Source organism: Neofelis nebulosa, chromosome 11 (assembly GCF_028018385.1).
Source record: "Neofelis nebulosa isolate mNeoNeb1 chromosome 11, mNeoNeb1.pri, whole genome shotgun sequence".
Classification (NCBI taxonomy): Eukaryota; Metazoa; Chordata; class Mammalia; order Carnivora; family Felidae; genus Neofelis; species Neofelis nebulosa.
In genome coordinates, this window is record NC_080792.1 from 61,519,444 (window position 1) to 61,535,268 (window position 15,825).

Below are 15,825 nucleotides of genomic sequence, written 5' to 3' on the forward strand. Positions count from 1 at the left end.
AATGACTCCAGAGGAAAACAATCAGAGAAATCCAGAATGTGGATTCTATAAAGCAAATGATCTGGTCTCTAAAAAAACTCAGCATCATAAAAAGAAGTGTGTGTCGAGGCAGTGGGGGCAGGGACTCCTGTAGTTTTAAAGGAGAATTTGGGAAACCCAGCAACCAGATGTGAAGCCTGACTCTACATTACATCCTGGTCAACCGCAGATCTCTAAAAGACATTTTAAGGTTAAATGGAGACATTTCAATATTCACTGGTTATTAGCTGATTGTATAGAATTATTGTTAAACTATTTTTAAATTTATTTATTTTGAGAGATAGAGAGTAAGCACTTGGGAAGAGGCAGAGAGAGAGGGAGAGAAAGAATCCCAAGCAAAGCCCCATGTGGGGCTCTATCACATGAATCATGAGATCATGATCTGAGCCAAGATCAAGAGCCAGATGCTTAGCTGATTGAGCCACCCAGGCACCCCTAGAACTATTGTTAATTCTTATGTGTATGATTATATTGTGGGCATACAGGAAAATGTTATTATTTTAGGAGATATGTGGTGAATTATTTAGGAGTGAAGTGTCATGATGTCTGCAACTTTCTACTGGTTTAGCAACAGACATGAGAGAGGGAGAGAGAAAGGGAGGGAGAGGCAGGGAAAGAGAAGCAGGAAAGAGAGACAAATAAAATTACTTAAACCAGGGGATTGGCCATTGGGGTATCCATTGTCCTGTGTTAACTTCTCTACTTCTGTGGAAAAGTTTATGCCTGGAAGTTACAGGAAAAGTAAACGGGGGCAGAAATGGCAGAAGGGAATGTGAGGGGGGTGAACAGTGTGTGAACAGAGAAATGAGGAACTTGGAATTTCAAAGAACATGAGTCATGCTATCATGTTGATGGTATAGATTTGCATCCTTCTTTTGAGGGATCCCCATCTGTTTTTTATGTGATAGTAAATATGAAGCAGCGATGTGTGTGTGCAGACCCACTCACCTTGCTCTTACTGATTCATGTAATAAAATCTGTCTAGTTTGTAGCTATGTCTACCCAACACTAGGAGAAAATTCAAGTCCTAAAACCTCTTATATTCTGTTAAAACAAGTTAGTACCCAATACACACACAGAGTAACTAATTCTAAACCTATTGGCATAATGTGGAGGTTTAACAAGTGTAATTCAGTCTATAAAGAGAAGAATGTTTTATAGACACATTAAAACTAAGAAGCCACAATATGGAAACGACCTAAGTGCCGGTCGACAGGTGAATGGATCAAGAAAATGTGGAGTGTGTGTGTGTGTGTGTGTGTGTGTGTGTGTGTGTGTGTATCTGTGTGTATGTATGTGTATACACATGATGAAATATTATTCAGTCTTAAAAAAGAAGGAAATCTTGCCATTGATGATAACATGGATGAAATTTGAAGACTTTCTGCTATTGAAATAAGTTAGAGAAAGACAAATGCTGTCTATTTGTCCACGTATATATGGAACTGAGCAAAAGAGTCAACTGATAGAAACAGAGTAGAAAAGTGGTTGCCAATGGTGGCGTGTTGAAAGGAATGGGGAGAGGATGCTAAAAGGGTATACACTCATTAATAAGTTTAATAAATTCTGAAGATTATAAGGTGAACATTATAAGGTGAATAAATTGTGAAGATCTAACGTACAGCAGGCTCACTCTACCTCATAGTACTGTATTGTATATTGTATGCTTGAAATTTGCTAAAAGAGTCAATCTTAAAAAAAATTTTTTTAAATGACTAGGTGAGGTCATTGATGTGTTAATTAACTGGATTGAGGTAATCATTTCACAATGTCCACATATGTCAAATCATCACATTGTACACTTTAAATATATTACAATTTCACTTGTCAGCTATACGGTCAGCCTCTTTAATGGTGCAGATTTATGTAATATTTATTTATTTTAGGCAGTAGTGAATAAACGCTAAATTTCAGTACAGACATTCGTTCTAGGCTAAATGAACCCTTTGGTTTCTTTGAGGCATTTAATTTGGGGCTTATTGAACAGGTATAGAAAAAATGTTTTGTGCTGTCGGAAGGGGTGACTTTCAGGGGGTGAGTTAATTGGGAATATAAAAATATTCTATATGCCAGTAACCCCCAGTTTAAGGATCTTTTCTGCCATCTAGAGACTGATGATGGAAAATACAAATAATATTCAGAACCACCTTGAAAGCATCAGTTTCTGTAAAGGATCAACTAACAAATATTTGAGACTTTGTCGCATTTCTTTCAAGAAGCCGTTGTAGTGCAAAAGCAGTCACGGACAGATTTAAAAGAATGAGTGTGGTTCTCTTCCAGTAAAACTGCGTGAACACTGAAATTTGGATTTCATATTAGCTTTCGCATTTCATGAAATATTCTTTTTCTTCTGCCTTTTTCCAGCCACTCAAAAATATAAAAACCATTGTTGGCTCACCAGCTGTACTCAAATAGGTGGTGAATGAGCTTGCCAACCTACGGTGTAGATAATAATAGTCCCAATAGGCTAATAACGTACCATGTCGATTATTCACTTGACTTGTCCCAAACAAAATAATTATAACTTATTACAGGTAATAATAATTATATTACCTGTAATTAATAATTACATTTTGTAGATGATCCGTTTAAACATTTTAAAAAGTCCATTACTATGATCTCATAGAGCTAAGTCATTAAAAGTTAAGTTGCTTGTCAGGCTCTAGACAGTTTGAGCTAAGCAATTAAATATAGATATAGATAGATATAGATATAGATATAGATATAGATATAGATATAGATATAGATATAGATACACTGCCATGTTGTAGATTCCCACCCTCCCCCCGTTAACTTGGTGATAACAAGACATTGCATTTTAGTCCTAGAAAGCTTGGAAATTTACATCTCTAAAACAATAGCTTTTTCATAAGGCACAATTCCAGTGCATTGCTATTAACCCCAAATTATGAGTTAGAAGAAAAAACTGGAAAGTGGCAAACAAACACTCATTTTGCGTGGGCATTTGTCACAAATTTCATAACCACAGAGACCCCAGCGCATATATCCAGCTTCGGATGTGGCTGTTCGTAAAACAATCCAAGCCATTTTTGTCTTCTCAAAAGCTTTCAAATGCGTCTCTGGTCAGAATTACCTTTATTTTTAGAAAAATTGAATTGATTTGTTCATCATTAGGATAATACATATTTTTTGGTGATTATTTGGAAAAATGTAATGAAGGATAAGGAGAACCACCTTTTAAAAATGTAATCCTAACTTCCAGAAATAAATACTATTTATTTCAGGATCTGTATTCTCCCAGAATTTTTCCCAGGCATATATGTGCCTTTTTAAAACAAACTTTGAATCATAAGGCAAGTACTCTTTTATAAGTTGCCTTATTCAAGTTCTACATTTTCCCATGTTATGAAATATTCTTCTAAAATGTGATTTCCATAGGCAGCGAAGTCTTTGCATGTGTAGATATAGTCAGTCCCTGATTTCTGACCATGTAGATTTTTTCCCCATTTTTCCATTAACTTTATTTTTTTAAGCTTTTAAGTTTTTACTTAAATTCCAGTTAGTTAACATGCAGTGTAATATTGGTTTACAGTGTAATAATGACTCAACACTTCCATATGGTACCAGGTGCTGCTCACAACCAGTGCCCTCCTTAATCCCCATCACCTATTTCACCCATCCCCCCACCCACCTCCCCTCTGGTAACCATCAGTTTGTTCTCTGTGGTTAAGAGTCTGTTTCTTGGTTTGCCTTTCTCTTTTTTTCCCCTTTGCTCATTTGTTTTAAATTCCACATATGAGTGAAATCGTACGGTATTTGCCCTTCTCTGACTGACTTACTTCACTTAGAATAATACCCTGTAGCTCCATCCATGTCATTGCAAATGGCAAGATTCCATTCTTTTTTTATGGCTGAATAATATTCTCTTGTATAAATATGCCACGTCTTCTTTATCCATTCATCAGTCGATGGGCAAGTGGGCTATTTCCATAATTTGGCTATTGTAGAAAATGGTGTTGTAAACATCAGAGTACATGTATCCCTCTGAATTCGTATTTTTGTATTCTTTGGGTAAATACTTAGTAGTGCAATTACTAGATCATAGGGTAGTTCTATTTTTAACTTTTTGAAGAAACTCCATACTGTTTTCCAGAGCGGCTGCCTGTGTTTGCATTCCCACCAATAGTGCAAGAGGGGTCCCCTTTCTCTACACCCTCTCAAATGCCTGTTGCTTCTCTTGTGTGTTGCTGATTTTAGGCATTCTGACAGGTGTGAGATGACATAATGTTTTAGTTTTGATTTGTATTTTCCTGATGATGAATGATGTTGAGCATCTTTTCAATGTGTATTTCGGTCATCTGTATGTCTTCTTTGGAAAAGTGTCTCTTCATGTTTTCTGCTCGTTTTGTAATTAGAGTATTCATTTTTTGGGTGTTGAGTTTTGTAAGTTCTTTATATATTTTGGATACTGACCATTTAGCAGATATGTCATTTGCAGGTATCTTCTCCCATTCCGTAGGTTGCCTTTTAGTTTTGTTGTTTGTTTCTTTCACTGTGCAGAAGCTTTTTATTTTGATGCAGTCTCAGTAGTTTACTTTTGCTTTTGTTTCCCTTGCCTCGGGAGGCATATCTTGTAAGAAGTAGCTATGGCCATTGTCAGAGGGGTTACTGACTGTGTTCTCTTCTTGGATTTTTATGATTTCACTGACCATGTAGCTTTAGATCATTCTTCATTTTTGCCGTCTTCAGTAAAACTGTGGTGTGCACCCACATTACTTCTAAATTTAAGTAAAACTCCTGATGAGCAAGGTGCAACCTCATGTACCCTCAGTTGGGAAGGAGCCTCTGAAGGACTGTTTGGGGCTTACCTCTGCTGTGGGATCTGGAAGTTTCAGTGGTCCTGGGCCAATGTTAGGATAACGTACTGGTTTGTGATTCCCTCACCAGGCTGGTATTGTACATTTAAATCCCATACCTAGGTGTAGCACAGATCTGGGGTTTTATTTTTCTCTAGAGAGAGCTCTTCTTTCAACCAAGCGATCATGAGCTTCCTTGTAGCTCCATCCAAACCTGTGATGGAATTTTTCCATTACGTTTATCCAGGGAGGGGTGTTGAGAAGGTGAGTGGGGACCAGCAGCCATATGGGATGGACAGGAGACCAAAGTTCACATGGAGGCAGAGTAGGAGAGTGATGTTGCCTCAGGGGGAAAATTAGTGATTCTCTTCCATTTTTTCACATAGGAGCCACTTGACCAGATGTTTCCGAAACAAAAGTCAGGGCTCATTATTTGATAGTTATGATTGTACTTATGGAAAGGTGAAGACACTGCATTTGAAACGATTATATTTCTCAAATCTAAAATGTTGTAGCATATTATAACCATATAAAAACATTAGTGATCACACTTCTGAAGTTTATCCAGCAAAATAAAACTTCAGAACAAATCCACAAACTATATAAGATCGAGAATATACCAGTCAACATAGTGTGTTTAATAGAACAGAGCCCTGTGACAGCTGTTCTTCTAGAAGGTCTCCCTAACACAAATGGTGAGCTACACAAAATTTGGCTTGGCTAATGCAGTGTGTAATCTCTTCCAAAGAGATTTGTATTTTCAAGTGAATTTTTTAAATTTATTTATTTAAATTCAACTTAGCTAACATACAGCGTAGTATTGATTTTAGGAGTAGAACCCAGTGATTCATCACTTACATACAACATCCAGGGCTCAGGTGAATTTCTGTAGACAGCAAACCCCTCCCGTTTTGAAAGACGAAGCAAGAGTAAAGGTGGTGGGCTCGTGTTCACATTTCTCCAGTTGCACATGTGTTTATCCTCACCTGTTTCTCTACTTGTAGGACTGGCTACATTTATGAAGCTTTGAGTCTTAGACCATTTCTCCGCAGGTTTTCTGTATTAAAAGTGCAGAAGGTGTGCTGGGTAGGGATGGGGCCAAGGGCAGGGTTTTTTTCTGTTTTTTTTTTTTAATTTTATGTTTATTTTTGAGAGAGAGACAGACAGAGACAGAGCGTGAACAGGGGAGGAGCAGAGAAAGAGGGAGACACAGAATCCAAAGCAGGCTCCAGGCCCTGAGCTGTCGGCACAGAGCCCGACACGGGGCTCAAACTCACTAACCAGCAAGATCATGACCAGAGCTGAAGTCGGACCCTTAACTTACTGGGCCACCCAGGTGCCCCGGGTTCCCTGTTTTTTAATCTTGAGTTATCTGGATAGAACAGGTAAAAGTTCTGACTTAGACCAGGGTGGAAGATGTGGCAGGAGACTAAATGCCTACTCTTTTCTTAATTATGATGGAAGCACTTGGAATGCATACATTGAATTTTCGACCCCATTAATGAACATTTTGTGTATGTCAAGCATTGAGATGAGTGAGTAGGCCATTCTTTTTTGTTTATTTGTTTATTATTCATTTAGGATTTTTATTTATTTTTGAGAGAGGACGCATGTGGGGGAGGGGCAGACAGAGGACAGAGGATCCGAGGCAGATTCTGCTGACAATAGAGACCCCCACGTGGGGCTTGAACTCAAGAACTGTGAGATCATGATCTGAGCCCACGTCAGATGCTTAACTGACTGAGCCACCCAGGCATTCCTCGGCCATGCTTTAAATTGTCTCTTTTGAACTTTGACTGGCTTTCATTCCAAGTCCTGAACTTTCTCAAGAACATTCGCAGGAGTGACCGCAGTCATTGGACTCTTGTTTGCCCAATTCAATGAGTTCATTTGTTGCCTTCTCCACTTTAAGATCTGAAGTTTGAATATGAAATAGGGGGAAGGAATGAGAGAGTTTCAGGCCATTCTCTGTGAAAGTAGGATTCTGTATAAAATAAATACACAACGACTTGTCCCATGTTATCCGTTTTATGTTCTATTTCAGTAAATCATCATGATAAGAAAATGCGTTATGTTTAGTGAAGGAAAAGCTATGTTTATTTCAGTGTAAAAACAATGTAAAAAAGAAAAAGCAAAATCTAAAATTCCAACATCATGAGTAAACTATTCTATGAAAAACATTAAAAAACCAACATTAAGAGTACGATCTCATTAATTACATTTATACTATTTTTATGCTAGTCATAAAAATGTCAGTAACATGTAGGAATGTCAGTTCTTGAGTTCGAGCCCCCATGTGGGGGTCTCTACTGTCAGCACAGAATCCGCCTCAGATCCTCTGAGGTCCCAGTGCTGTATGTCTTTCTCTCCCATTTGGAGAAAGCCAGTGGGTCCTTTAGAAAATGAAACAGCACAATCAGTTTTTATGTTGGGTCGACTGTGGTTTTCTTCGCAAACTGTTATAGAATTCAGGTTATTTAAAAGAATGCACTTTTGGACCCCAGCCCCAGATGGCTATGTTGTGCCTGCCTGTCTTGCTTTGGGGTAATCTGAGGTTTAGTTACAAAAACAGCACAGAAAGACTAAATTGTTTTCAATGGAGACCAGTTGGCAAGAATTTCATCTGACAGCAGTCCAGCATGTGGGGAAAAACAAAGGTAAAAGCAGGCCATTTTCACAGTAAAAAATGTAAATTCACCCAAAGAAGTTGACCCTTTTCCTTTGCCTTCCTGCTGAAAGATGGCACTGGTAGGTATCTATCGAACTGTAGAGTTAGTAGGTGATATAATGATAACCAGACTCTGGGTTTCGTTTTTTAAAGATTCTTAGTGGTTAAGTGACTTGTTCAAAGGTCTCAGGCAGAGTTCACTTGCATTTGTCTGAAAGGTGAACAATAGAAGCCAGAAGAGAAGTTGACTTTCCACAGAGAAATGGGAAATCCGTCGAATGCAAATACTTGAACCCCTGAGTCCATCTGGGCAATTTGCACAACCTTATGGCCACTTAGGATGGTGTGTTGTGGATCCCGGATCCCTGGGAAATGGGGTGCCCTGCCCAGCTGTGACACCTGATATTACGTGTGAAGCAGCTACTGCTTCTGACCAGGTGGACAAGCCTTGGCACAGGATGTCTATCTAACTTAGAGACCTAAGACTTCCCAACATCGCTTTCCTGAATTTCAGTCTTGATTAAATGTTGTGGACCAAACTGCTCATGTTTTACTTACTGAGAGCATCTCTCAGGAGGGGTCTCCTTTCCGTTTTCATAGAAAATCTACTCTATTCTCTGTGAGGATTACAGTGATTGACCTGACAGTTGTGTCTCACTCTGTTGGGTTCATATGTACAAGAACAGCTCACCACACACGTGCATACACACACACACACACACACACACACACACGCACACACACGCACGCACACACTGCAACAGGGCAGGACCTTTTTGCCCAAATGCTAGCCCTGTTATCGAGGATAAAGTGGGGGGTCTACTTTCTCCTAATGTGATATTGAGAGGATTACACTGATGCTTGCAAACCCATTCTCTGGAGTCCAACAGCTCAGGAGTGGCCCTGTTGCTTTCTAAACAGAGAATCTGGTCACCACATTACCAAGTGCTCTGTGCTTGTATTTCCTAATCTATGAAATAGGGATGAGAATACTGCCTGTCTCAGAGAAGAGTATTGTATCAAACAGGAGAAGAGTCAACAAATGCTGGGCAATGTGGAGCTGATTTTATTATTGTAAACATCATATTAACACACATAAAATATTTTTCCTATTCAAACTAACTTCCCATGTCTGGTGATTGCAGCCTTATCTGGCATCTCATACGCAGCTCCCTGAACTCATTAAGCTACTCTGCCCCTTGTGCTGTTTCCTTCCCTGGAAATGTCCTTCTACTTCCTCATCCCACTCTCTCCTACTCTTCCCTCAAAACCTAGCACATACACCTCCTTCTGGAACCTTCCAGGTTTCCTTCTGTGAGGAACAAGGATTATCTTCTGGGCAATTACTCTATGCAAACTTGGTTCCTCCCATTTGTTGCACTAGACCATAATGATGTGTCCATGAATGTGTCTCCCTGCTAGGTTCTGGTCTGGGTGGCCTGGGGACTCTCAGCCTCTAACACTGCTGATCACATGGTTTTCAGGAAATCCCTGTTTAATCTGTTTTGTGCGCTGTCTCCTGTACCCCTTGCATTTTGTGTCCTTGTGCACCAAAATGAGGTAAAATTTGTTTAGGCTTTTCCTGAACTCCCAGCCACAGATGGAACCACTGCTTATGAGATGTATGGGAAAATTATTTCCCAGAAAGGTCACTGTCACTTTCAGTGCACCCAGTGTAGCCCCACTGCTGTGGTCTGTGGTACATGTCCCCAGTTTGTGAATGTCAAGTTCAGTGAAAAACTAAGGTGGCTACAGTACATGTGGCTCCTTACTTGTGGTGTTGGCAAATATTTAGTTTTTGCTTGAGAAAAAAACTGATACTTTTACATGTATTTATTTAGAAAATTAAAAAATAGCTTTGTCCCTGGTGGTTAAAGTTAACACAGCTAAAGCAGTAAGCAGCTTTCACTTTTGAAGAAATTAGAGATTTCGGTTCACATTCAGTGTTTCTCGGGGATCCAGTTTATCCCTTATTTGTTGAGAGACTTTGATTTTTGTTTCTTAATTCCCCTAGACTTTGTTTTAAAAATAGGAGAGCCATGGTAATATTGATGAGAAGATGCAAATAAAGGTCTGCCCAAGCCCGGCAATCCAGAGGCGATTCAGAAATGTTAGTTCTACTTTTCTCTGTAGTATTTTGTGTAGAAAGCATACACAGTACGGTTTTCTTCTCAGTTTTAATGAGAGATATTTGACATGCATCACCATAAGTTCAAGGCATGCAGCGTGGTGGTATGATTTATGTATATTATGAAATGATTAACACAATACATTCAACTAACATCCGTCTTCCTATATGGATACAATAAACAGAAAAGAAAGAAGTAAAGAAAAAAAGGAAACAAATGTTCTCTTTGTGATGAGATCTCTTAGGAATTTACTCTCAACAACTTTGCTATGTATCACACAGCAGGCTTAGCTACAGTCGTCAGGTTGTGCATTACATCCCTAATATTTATTTTAGAATTGAAATTTTATACCTTTTGAGCACCTTCCTCCAGTTCCCCTCCCCCTCCCCACATCTGGTAACCATAATTCTGATATTCTTTTCTGAGTTTGGGGTTTTTTGTTGGTTGGTTGGTTGATTTTAGATTTCACATGTAAGTAAGATCATACAGTATTTGTCTCTCTATGTCTGACATATTTCACTTAGCATAATGCTCTCAAGGTCTATCTGTGTTGTCAAAAATGACAGGATTTCCTTGTTTTTATGGCTGAAAAATATTCCGTGGCATATATATATCCTACAACTTTATCCATTCATCAATTGATGGACACTTAGTCTGTTTCCATGTCTTGGTTATTGTAAATAAAGCTTCTGTGAGTATGAGGGTGTAGATATCTTTTACAGTTAGCATTTTCTTTACCTTTGAATATATTATCAGAAATGGAATTATTTTTTTAAATATGAAATTTATTGTCAAATTGGTTTCCATACAACACCCAGTGCTCATCCGAAAAGGTGCCCTCCTCAATACCCATTACCCACCCTCCTCTCCCTCCCACCCCCCTTCATACAATAGTTCTATTTTTAACTTTTTGAGGATCCTCCATACTGTTTTCCACAGTGGATGCAGCAATTCACAATCCCATCCGCAGTGCGCAAAAGTTTCCCTTTCTCCACGTGCTCCCCAGTATTTGTTATCTTTTTTTTTAATGATGGTCATTGTAACAAGCATGAGGTGATAACTCATTGTGTTTTTAATTTGCATTTCCCTAATGACTAGTGATGTTGAGCATCTTTTCTTGTACCTATTGACCTTTCATATATATATATTTTTTTTGAAGAAATGTTTATTCAGGTTCTTTGCCCATTTTGAAATTGGGTTATATTTTTTATGGCCATAGACTTGTGGTAGTCTCTTATATATTTTGGATGTTAACCCCTTACCAGATATATGGTTTGCAAACATTTTTTCACATACCATTGGTTGTCTTTTCATGTTGTTGACGATGTATTTTGCTGTGCAGAAGCTTTTTAGTTTGCTATAGTCCCAATTTTTTATTTTTTATTTTCTTCCTCGTGCTTTAGGTGTCATATCCAAAAGATTGCTAGTTCTCATGACAAAGAGCTTTGTTCCTAAGGTTTCTTCTAGGAGTTCCCTGTTTTCAGGGCTTAAAGTTAAGTATTTAATCCATTTTGAGTTAATTTTTGTGAGTGGTGTAATACATACATCTGGTTTCATTCTTTTATGTATGAACATTCATTCATTTTCCAAGCACTATTTATTGAAGAGACGGTCTTTTCTCCATTGAGTATTCCTGGCTCCCTTTTCAAATATTAGTTGACTGTACATACTTGGTTTATTTCTAGGTCTCGGTTTTGCTGCTTTGATCTGTTTATCCATTTTTATGCCATTACCATGCTGTTGACTATAGATTTAAGTATAGCTTGAAATCAGGAAGTGTGGTGCCTCCTGCTTTGTTCTTCTTTCTTAAGATTCCTTTGGCTATTTGGGGGTTCTTTTGGTTCCATGTAAATTTCATGAGCATTATATCTACTTTTGTAAAAACAATGCCACTGATAATCTTGATAGGGATTGCATTGAATCTATAGATGGTTTTCAGTAGTATTGACATTTTAACACTATTAATTCTTCCAATCCATGAATGTATAATACCTTTCCATTTATTTGTGTCTGTTTTGGTATCCTTCATCAATGTCTTAGTTTTCAACCAAGAGATCTTACACCTCCTTAGTTCAATTTGTTCCTAAGTATTTTATTATTTTTGATGCTATTGTAAATGGGATCAATTCTTTATTTCTTTTTCAGAAAATTAGTTGCTAGCATATAGAAACGTTGCTGATTTTTGTATGTTAATTTGTGTCCTGCAACTTTACTGAATTCATTGTTTATATCTGACAATTTTTTCATTGAGTATTCAGGATTTCTCTAATAACTAAATCAGTCTTTAGGATTCTCTCTATATTTACTATAATATAGATAGTAAATAGAGACAATTTTACTTCTTCCTTATCAATTTTGATACATTTTATTTCTTTTTCTTGCATGATTGCTGTAGCTAGGACTTCAGGTACAGTGTCAAATAGGTATGGTAAGGGTGGGCACCTTGCCTTGTTCCTGATCTAAGAAGAAAAGCTTCCAACCTTTCACCATGGAGTATGATATTAGCTCTGGGCTTGTCATATATGCCCTTTATTATGTTGAGATATGTTCCTTCTATGCCTAATTTGGTAAGAGTTTTTATCATGAATGGATGTTTAATTTTGTCAAATGCTTTTTCTGTGTCTATTGAGATGGTCCTGTGGTTATTTTCTTTCATTCTATTCGTGTGATGTATCACATTGATTGATTTGCATATGTTGAATTGTCCTTGCATCCCTGGGAGAAATCCCATTTGATCATGGTTAAATGATCCCTTCAGCATGCTACTAAATTCAGTTAGCTAGTATTTTATTGAGAATTTTTACATCTATCTTTATCAAATATAATAGATAGTTTTCCTCTCTAGTAGTGTCTGTTTCTGGTTTTGGTATCAGGATAATGTTGGCTTCACAAAATGAATTTGGAAGTGTTGCCTCCTCTTTGATTTTTTTTTTTTTTGGAAGAGCTTAAGAAGGATTGCTGTTAATTCTTCTTTAAATATTTGGTAAAATTCACCAGTGAAGCCATCTGTTCCTGGACTTTTGTTTGTTGGGAGATTTTTGATTGCTGATTCAATTCACTTACCAGATCTATTCAGATTTTTTATTTCTTCCTGATTCAATCTTGTTAATTTGTATGTTTCTAACAGTTTTTACATTTCTTCTAGGTTGTCCAGTTCATTAGTGTGTAGTTGTATGTGGTAGCCTCTTATGATTCTTTGAATTCCTGTGTTATTAGTTGTAATGTCTTCTCTCCATTTCTAATTTGTTTGATTTGGGTCCTTTCTATTTTTTCCATGTTTAGTTTAGTCTAACTAAGTGTTTGTCAATTTTGTTTGTCTTTTCAAAGAACCAACTTTTAGTTTAGTTCATTTTCTCTATGTTTTTTCAATTTTTAATTTATATCTGTTCTAATCTTTATTAGTTTCTTTCTTCTGCTAACTTTGAGATCCATTTGTTCCTCTTTTCCCAGTTCTTTAAGGTGTCAAGTTAGATTGTTTATTTGGGACCTCTCTTACTTCTCAAAGTATGTGTTTATTGCTGTGAACTCCCCTCTTAGAACTGTTTTTGCTGTACTCATAAGTTTTGGTATATGTTGAATTTACACTTTCATTTGTTTTAAGAAACTTTCTTATTTCTTCTTTAATTTCTTCTTTGATCCATTGGTTGCTTAGGAGAGTATTGTTTTCTTTCCATGCATTCATGAATTTTCCAATTTTCCTCTTGCCGATTCCTAGTTTTATGCCACGGGTCAGAGAAGATACTTGGTTATGATTTCAGTCTTATTAAATTTTCTCAGACTTGTTTTATGGCCTAACATATGGTCTATCCTAGAAAATGTTCCATGTGCACTTGAAGGAAATGTTTATTCTGCTTTTGTTGAAGAGAATGTTCTGTATATGTCTGTTAGGTCCATTTGGTCGCTGGTATTGTTCAAACCTGTTGTTTCCTTATTGAGTCTCTGACTGGATGATCTCTCCGTTATTGAGAACGAGATATCAAAATCCCCAACTATTATAGTGTTACTGCTTATTTTTCCTTTTAGCTCTGTTAGTTTTTTGCGTTATGTATTTAGATGCTCTAAATTGGGCTCTTAAATATTTACAATTATTGTATATTCTTTTTTAATTTTTTTAATGTTTATTTATTTTTGAGAGACAGAGAGACAGAGCATGAGTGGGGGAGGGGCAGAGAGAGAGGGAGACACAGAATCCAAAGCAGGCTCCAGGCTCTGAACCGTCAGCACGGAGCCTGATGCACAGCACGGAGCCTAATGCAGGGCTCGAGTTCACAAACTATGAGATCATGACGGGAGCCGAAGTTAGACACTTAATTGACTGAGCCACCCAGGTGCCTTATATATTCTTCTTGATGGATTGGCCACTTTATCATTGTATAATGATCTTCTTTGCCTCTTTTTACTATTTTAAAGTATTTTATCTGATGTAAGTTTAGCTACCCTTCTTTTTTGTTGCTGTTGGTTTTTGGTTATCATTTGTTTGAAATGCCTTTTTCCATCCTTTCACTCTCAGTCTAGTGTCCTTAAAGCTAAAGTGAGTGTCCTGTAGGTAGCACGTTGTTGGATCTTGTTGTTTATCTATTCAGCCATTCTGTGTCTTTTCATTGGAGTATTAATCCGTTTATGTTTAAAGTAATTACTGACAGGTAAAGACTTACTATTTGCCTTTTCGTTAGTTGTTTTCTGGTTATGTTGTAGAATAATTGCTCCTTACTTCTTATGCTGTTGTCTGTGTGTGTGTGTGTGTGTGTGTGTGTGTGTGTGTGTTGATGTCTTTTGGTATCAGTATGCTTTGGCGTCTTTATTATGTTCTTTTGTATGATGACTACAGAATTTTCCCTTGTAGTTAGTATGAGACTTACATAAAATATCTTAAACTTATAACAATTTTAAACTGATAACGATTTAAATTCAATAGAATTTGTAAACTTTACACTTTCACTTCTACTCCCCATTCACACTTTAGGTTATTGCTGTTACAGTTTGCATGTTTTTATACATGCAAATGTACATATAGTTACAGAGTAGTTACAATTGTGGTTATTTTTACCACTTGTTTTTACCTTTTAAGCTAGAGATATAAGTGAGTTACGAACCACAATCCCATACTGCAAAACTAACTATGACCATATGTTTACCATTACTGGTACAATTTACACTACCTTCTAATTTTAACATTTTTATGATGTTAATTAGTGTTCTTTTACTTCCATTCAAGGAACTTCCTGTACCATTTCTTATAAGGTCGGTCTGGTGATGATGAACTTCCTTAGCTTTTGTTTGTTCAGGAAAGTCTGTATCCCTCCTTTATTTCTGAAGGACAGCTTTGCCAGATAAAAAATTCTTGGTTGACAGTTATTGTCTTTCAGTACTTTGAATATGTCATCCCATTCTCTCCTGGCTTAAAAAGTTTCTGTTGAAATACCTGCCCAGAGTCTTATAAGCAGATGTCACCTGGATGGTGACATCTCATGGACCTAATGTCCATTTCTCCAGGTTTGGGAAGTTTTCAGCCATTATAGCTTGAAATATACTTTCTGTCCCTTTTTTTCTATTTTTCTTCTGGAATTCCCATAATGTAAATATTGCTTATTGTTATTGTATTCTATAATTCCCATAGACTTTCTTCATTCTTTTTTTTTTCTTTTTGTTCCTCTGAGTGGGTATTTCCAGTGTCCTATCCTCCAAGTTGCTGATTCTTTTTTCTGTATGGTTGAGCCCACTGTTGAAATTCTTTTTTGAATTCTTTATTTCAATTATATTTATCAGCTCTAAGACTCCTGTTTGTTGGTTTGTTTGATGGTTGCTATTTCCTTGCCAAACTTGTTTTGTTAATGCACTGTTTTCCTAACTTCATTTAGTTACCTTTCTGTGTTTCCTTGTAGTTCATTAAACTACCTTAAGAGGATTATTCTGAATTCTTTGTCCAACAGTTCATGATCTCCATTTCATTAGGGTCAGTTACTGGAACTTCATTAGTTTCCTTTGATGGCCTTATTTAACTGATTTTTTATGATCCTTGATTCCTTATGTTGTTATCTGTTCATTTGGGTGTTGACCACCTTATTCAGACTGTAGAGGTTTGCTTTGAAAGAGACTCTTCTTCACAAGTCAGCTGTTTGTTTTTCTGAGTGTGCCTGCTGATAATGTCTTTGGGCAAGTGGGACCTGCCCTT

At 37.1% G+C, this 15,825-nt stretch overlaps 1 protein-coding gene across 3 annotated transcripts in view; it reads left to right on the forward strand.

The window, feature by feature from the left end:
• The window catches only part of LOC131490416 (piezo-type mechanosensitive ion channel component 2), a 470,949-nt gene that overhangs the window by 278,605 nt on the left and 176,519 nt on the right, over nucleotides 1-15,825 (forward strand). The gene's annotated exons all lie outside the window — the stretch shown is intronic.